This window comes from Microtus ochrogaster, chromosome 6 (assembly GCF_000317375.1).
Source record: "Microtus ochrogaster isolate Prairie Vole_2 chromosome 6, MicOch1.0, whole genome shotgun sequence".
Classification (NCBI taxonomy): domain Eukaryota; kingdom Metazoa; phylum Chordata; class Mammalia; order Rodentia; family Cricetidae; genus Microtus; species Microtus ochrogaster.
Window position 1 is genome coordinate 37,570,932 of NC_022013.1, and position 7,014 is coordinate 37,577,945.

General features: G+C 34.6%; 1 pseudogene; it reads right to left on the bottom strand.

Moving 5' to 3' along the window:
* Positions 1-5,935: 5,935 nt before the first annotated feature.
* Positions 5,936-6,794, bottom strand: LOC101981254 (annotated as a pseudogene).
* Between the last annotated feature and the right edge of the window lie 220 nt (positions 6,795-7,014).

The following is a 7,014-nucleotide window of genomic DNA, read 5'->3' on the forward strand; positions in this document are numbered from 1 at the left end:
GGTATCTCAGCGGCTATAGGCTGGAGGAGCGGAAGGACCTCCCGCAACACTTCATGCTTTTACGTCTCTGTCTTACTGCAATGTTTATAGAATATAAAATAAAAATTCCTCTTCAAAGTTATGGAAGTTGTTCACAATTTTAAAATTCCTGATTCCATTTACCGTGCTTTGTTTCCCTTCCACAGAGTAGGCAATCTATGGAATGGACTCTGGAGTCTCTTAAGTCCAAAACAGAGATACGGTATGAAATAATGAAGAAATACTTGAGATAGCTTGAAAAGCATTGGTGGAATCAGAGTACAATCAAGTGCATTATTTAAGGGCACTGGCTAAATTGGGTTTAATGTTACGAATATCTGGATTATAGGAATTCATGATTTATTCTTTTAGTTATTATTTTCTGGGCTTTCCTCGTGCTTGTCTTTCAAGTATTCTACTGTGGAGTCCTTAAGTTTTAACCTAAACTATAACGTCATCAACTTTTGGATTGTTGTAAATTTAAAAGTAAATTTTAAGTATATTAAAATAAAAATAAGATAAATAGAAATGTTCAACATTGATGAAAAATGCTATTTTGTGTGTCTTATAAAATTTCTTTTTAACAAAATCAAGTTTCTTTGAAGGCTGAAGTTTGAATTTCATTGAAGTACTTTATAATTTTCTTTACAATATTTGCATAATTTAACATTTATAGTTTACTTTTTTTTTGTTTTTTTTTTTTTCTTTTTCGAGACAGAGTTTCTCTGTAGCTTTGGAGCCTGTCCTGGAGCTAGCTCTTGTAGACCAGGCTGGTCTTGAACTCACAGAGTTCCACCTGCCTCTGCCTCCCGAGTGCTGGGATTAAAGGCGTGCACCACCACCGCCTGGCTATAGTTTACTTTTTAAATGAAATATGATGACTCGGTAAGTTTGAATTAAAATTTTAAGATTTTCATAAGAGGTACATTTACCACAACTTTGATATAACTTATGTTTAAATTTTTATCCATTTTTTTTAAATTTTCTGAAGTTTCTTCATTTTTGAAAATGTTTGGACCCTTTATCATCATTAACGTATCTCACAATCACATCCTACTCACTTTTCAGTGAATGTCCTAAACTTGATGTTTTTAATAGCTTGAATTTAATCAGGAAAAAAAAAACATTTCAAGAACCCAAGTATATGACAGAAAGAGAACATTCTCAAAAATAAAAATTCACTATTTCTCAATTTTTATAAAAAGGCGGTGTAAGGAAAATATTTATGGAGCATAGCCTGAAGGGCATTCTGTCCATACACTCATTAGGTGCTTTTAAATCTATTTTTGGACTAAGTTAGGCAATTAGGAAATCCCCACAGGATCATCACAGCTACTCTGTGCTATGGCCATGACAGAATGATTAAATTGAAGAACATTAAAAGAAGCAGTGTGTAGAATTTGTATCTGATTTTTCTTGATTATAAGTTGAACATGTTTGCTGCTTGTCCATTTACAGTAATGCATTTCCCTTCAAATTCATTGCAAAAAAAAAAAACCCTCAGGTATTTATTTGCAGTTTACCTAGTATAAGAGGTTAAAACACCCTACGTATTTTATGTTCAAATATAACTAGTTTCATCACAGTTTGCTTCTTAAATTTCTTTCCCTCTTTAGAGCAACCAAAGTAGAATCATTATTTAAGAAAAAAACTTAAATAGTGAATAAGAATGTAAACGCAGCTGTAAATTCTTTACTAAACAAAAACTGATAGGTAAAGTTTCCTATTTATTTTTAGGATATTATGAGGCATAGCAATTAGACACACATGTGTATGTAAATTCTAGAAATAATATTCCCTTAATTAGATTAAAAGTATTCTCACCGGGCTGGAGAAATGACTCAAAATGTCAGAATACTTGCTGTTTTTCTGGAGGACATGGTTTGAGTTCCCATTAACACATCTGTAACTTCAGAATATTCAATGCCCTTTTTGGCCTCAAATCGTGCCAGCCATGCAGGTGGTGAATGTACTTATGTGCAAGCAAAACACACATTGACTTAAAACTTTAAAAAATGGTTACAGAGATGAATACTTTGTATCATTTTATATAGACTGAGGATGGCACATGACCCCAGCATGTATTTACCAACACTTGAACTGTCAGAAAGTATTAGGCAAGGGATCCATATAGAGTCCTACTGCATGTATGTGGTACAGTACAGAGACAGGTCAGTCATCTTTATAAAAGTCTGAGGAGGTCTTTTCTGGCGCAATGATCAGAAGTTGTTTAATAAGATTTAGATAGAAAATAAATAAACCAACAACTTCAAGACCTGTATGTCCTATTTTCCAAGGTGTGTGATATCATATTTCATATTGTAAACAAGGGATAGTTGATGGTGAACTAATTATCTAATAAAAAGGTAAGAATTAAATAAATTTTAGTACATCTCATTTCCAGGGACCATAGTTCAAATTATTAATTATTATACAACTTTTTTCATTATTTTAATTGACAAACAATAATGTTTATTAATGCATTGTATTGATGCAGGACATGTAGACATCATGCAGTGATTAGACAAGGGTAAGTTAGTTTTCAGTCTCTTTCAAGTTTTATCATTTCCTTATACTAGGAAACAATGCTCAACTCCAGCAAACAATGCTCTAGTCTTTTTCTCATCCATTTTCTCTGAACTCAAGAGCACTATTTGTGTTTTTGAACACTATTTGTGTTTTCGTGTTATCTCCCTGTTTTGAGAAATCACTTTTTATATCTTCCATACAAGATGAGAACATGCAGTGTTTGTTTTTATGTATTTTGCTTGCTTCCCTTTAAATAATGTTGTCTCTTAGAACTCTCTATTATATATGTCTGGATTGTCATCACAATTTAGAGAGTTGGTAAAAGAGGATTAGAAAATATAGTGTAAAAGAAAGGAAAAAATCAAAATATTATGTAAAGATGGCAGAATATGCTCTAACAATGCATAGTGAAAGTGTTGTTTCTATGAAGGACATGTTAGTCACAGGCATAGAAAAGGAGCATTCTCAAGTCAGATTTTAATGAGAGGTAATTCTTTTAACTTCGTCTCAAATGTTTGGAAAATGTATTTTAGAGAGTCTTTCTTGCCCCCAACCAAAAGATATGCTTATTGTGGTATAGTTCTAATGTAACTGGCCCCATAATCCTACAGGGACTGGTACTATTAGAAGGCATGGCTATGCTGGAGTCAGTTAGAATTGGTTAGAGGAAGTTCACCACTGTAGGAGCAGGCTTTAGGGTTTTCTATAGGCTGAGGTTTCTGTCCCTCTCCGGCCCAGTTCCCGCAGTGGTTAAGTCCCAAAGAAATCACACAGAGGTCTACATTAATTATAAACTGATTGGATCAGTAGTTTTCTTTTCTCAGGATACTGCTGATTGAGTCATTTGACTTCCTGCTGCCTTCTCGTCAAGATGTAGGGCTATCAGCCACTCATGCAGCACCAAGTTTGTCTGTACCCTGCCATACTCCCTGACATGGTAATGGAGTGAAGCTCTGGAACTGTAATTGAGCCACCCAACTAAAGGTTTCTTTATAAAAGCTACCACTGTTACTGTGTCTCTTTAAAGCAATAGTTTAAGCAGGCACACAATTTACACTATTGTTTAGTAAAATTCACAGTGCAACTTTCAAATAAAACATAAAAAAAGAATATATATAGAATGGAGAAATGGCTCAGTGTTTAAGAACACATAGTTGTCTTGCAGAGGGCTTGGGTTTGGCCTCCACTATCTACATTTGGGTGTTTTTTAATTGCTTATAACTCAACATTCAGGGTACCCTTTTCTGACAACCCTTGCATGTACACTCAAGTATATATACCCACACGGTATATATATACATACATACACACACACACACACACACACACACACACACACACACACACACACATATATATATACATAATTAAAGAATAAAATACACCCATAAATTAACTGTTGGAATTTTTAAATGAAAAATTCTTGATTTTATCTTATATAAAGTCTCACACTTTAAAACTGATCAAACTAATTATGTAAGTTGTCAAATATATGGCATGTCTTTTCTAAAAGAGCTAAGGCATAAAAGAAATCTTGTTTCCATCAGAGAAGTGAGACGATGGAAAGTATGGACCCATTCCAAAGCAGCTTTCTTTTCATTTCATACTGAAATATCAATCACTTGGAGAAAGAGGAAACGGTATAATCCCAAACAAGAATTTGAGAGAGAGGATACATTTCTTCCTATAGAATGCTGACATTGTATTTTTGGGACTTACTGGCTTAGCACCAAGAAACTTCAGGTTTATTGCTGTAGATAACATTAGTTAGCAATGAGAATGTATCTGCTATCAAAAAGGACTTTCTAACTAAACACAGTGAATTCAGGTCTTTTAGTTATAAAACCTTCACTGTCTTTTTTTAAATAGTAAGTATATTTCCAGTGGAAATTGCAGGCTAGCTTTTCATTTTTGACACCAAAAGCATGTTGTGTCCAAAGTGATGATAATGTACTTAATTAATAACATCTGTTTTGCTAGTAAATTCTGTGACAAATATGAATCACTGGAAAAGACCTTGGCTAAGAAGAGTTAATGGAGCTACAAAGTTCCTTCTACAATCATGCTCTAACGTTCCGAAGAAAAGGTGTGAGTATATCATTTTAAATGAGGGTGAGAAAACAGTATCCCTGAGTGCTTGTAAACTTTTCTTATTAAATTTATAATGTTTACATAATGTACTAAGAATGTGATTCATTTTTCAGGTCACTCACATTTCAAAATATGACAAAAGGTTAATGCTGGCTTTTTCTGGTTTTAAACTTAAAAATTTAAACCTCCCTTATTTCTGATCCTTTGCTTCCTGGACCATCTCCAGGGAAGCTCCACTCAGACCAGATTGAGTGGGTAAACCTGATGCCCTCAGGACTATTTGTCTCCATGGAATTCTCCTCATTCATTCTCAAAGGCACCTTTCTGCTCACAGCCACATGAGCAAAGACGTTTTTCTACAGAAAGAGAATTAATCATGTGTTTGTCATGGTTCACACAAAATAAGTCATTTGATACAATCGAGCAAACTGCTAGCTGTTAGTTCACTCCAAAGAAGTTAACAATATGTTAGTCATATACTTCTCAGGAGGCAGACATGATTGATGGAGAGTTAAAATATTTTAATTTTCAATTTGCACAAAACAGTACTCCACTTCAAAAACATATTTTAAAGTAACCTCACTATATTAAGAAGACATTTAGTATGTTTCTATCAAGAGAGCCAAGGCATTTTCAAATCTGAAACTGAATAGTCAAAGTCAAAGAGGTGATAATATGTTGATGGATTACAATTTATCATAAATAATTAAAACTTTACTATTGTTTTAGCTTATATTCTGTCACTTTTAGTTATGTACTAGTTTGTATCAATTTTAGCTTTCATGAGTTTTTGCATTTATATATCTTTGTTACATTATTAAGTCCTATGACAAGCTGGGCAGTGGTGGTGCACACCTTTAATCCCAGTACTCGGGAGGCAGAGGCAGGCAGATCTCTGTGGGTTCGAGACCAGCCTGGTCTACAAGAGCTAGTTCTGGGACAAGCTCCAACACAACAGAGAAACCCTGTCTCGAAACCCCGCCCCCCCAAAAAAGTCCTATGACACTGATATTTATTTAAACAAATTTATTCCCTTAAAATTGCCCTCTGACATGTCAAAGAAATAATCTAAGAGAGGCTATTGAACTATACTTCTCTTTAAATGGTCCAAAACACATAAAAATGAATTTCTGAAAGATAAGGAAACTAATAATGGAAAAATAAATTAATTTTTGAAGTTAGAAAGAAATATAGCAATAATTGTTAAATATAATTTTAAATTAGAAATACACATTTTAAACATTTTTTAAAAATGAGAATACCTTTAAAGTTTTTTGAATCTATGCTTACTTTCATCTTTTTTTTTCACAAATAAGACTTTATTGTTCACTATTAAAAATCTGTATTTCACACAGATTCTTGGACTGGTGGTTCATATCCATCAGCTCGTTCAACCTTAGCACCTGTCTCATCACCAGTAGTTTTTCCAGAACTACCACCTTCTCCATGGAGCTCCATGAGTTTTCCCAATTCAAACTTGGGTTTCTTCAGCATTTTTACTTTCCTAACGAAGACATCATAAAGAGGATAAATGGACTGGCAAGCCTTTTCTATGTCTTTCCCAATGCTGTCTGGAATCAGTTTATTAACCACTTCTTTCAAGTCATTTGTCTGCACCTCTCGGGTCATGATCTCCATCATCTTCTTCCGGATCTGGCGGACCTGCTGGTGCTGTGCATATGAGGTCTTGCGGATTTGATTGTTCCATTTTTTAGTGAAACCAACACAGAAGAGTCGGAGCAAATAACCATCGGTTGTCTTGACATCAACGTGAGCTTCAATCATGGTCTGCCACTTTTTGACCATGGAACACATTTTGTCCCGGGTAAGATCCATGCCGTGGAAGTTAGACAGTTTTTGCCCTGAACATCCTCAGTGATTAGCTTGAATTTTCTAAATGCAACTTCATCGTTTTGGAGATCAGCAAGGCTCACTTCAAACACTCGACCCTTGAGGTCATCGGATGCAATTTTGGTTCCTTGAGTCCTCGTGACTGCTGTCTTCCCAATGTTTCTAATATTGAACATGGCCGGGGCTTTCACATCATACCAATCTTTCTTCGAAAATGGATCAACCACTTTCTTCTTGGCTCCCTTCTTGCCGCCTTTCGTCAGCCGCTTGTTCTTGCCGACCACCATGGTGCTGCTCAGGGAGCCAAAAGGGTTACTTTCATCTTGACATAACCTCCTAATCACTTTTGAGTAGCTTTGCTTTGCATCTGACAGCTGCTTTATGGAAAATAAACATACTTTTAAAAATTATGATATTGATTCAAGCAATCCATGAAACAGTAATACTCAAAACTTTCCATTTTGTATTTATGACCAGTTACAAGATTTTGTTATTATAAAAACACACAAATAGCCTTTTTTTAAA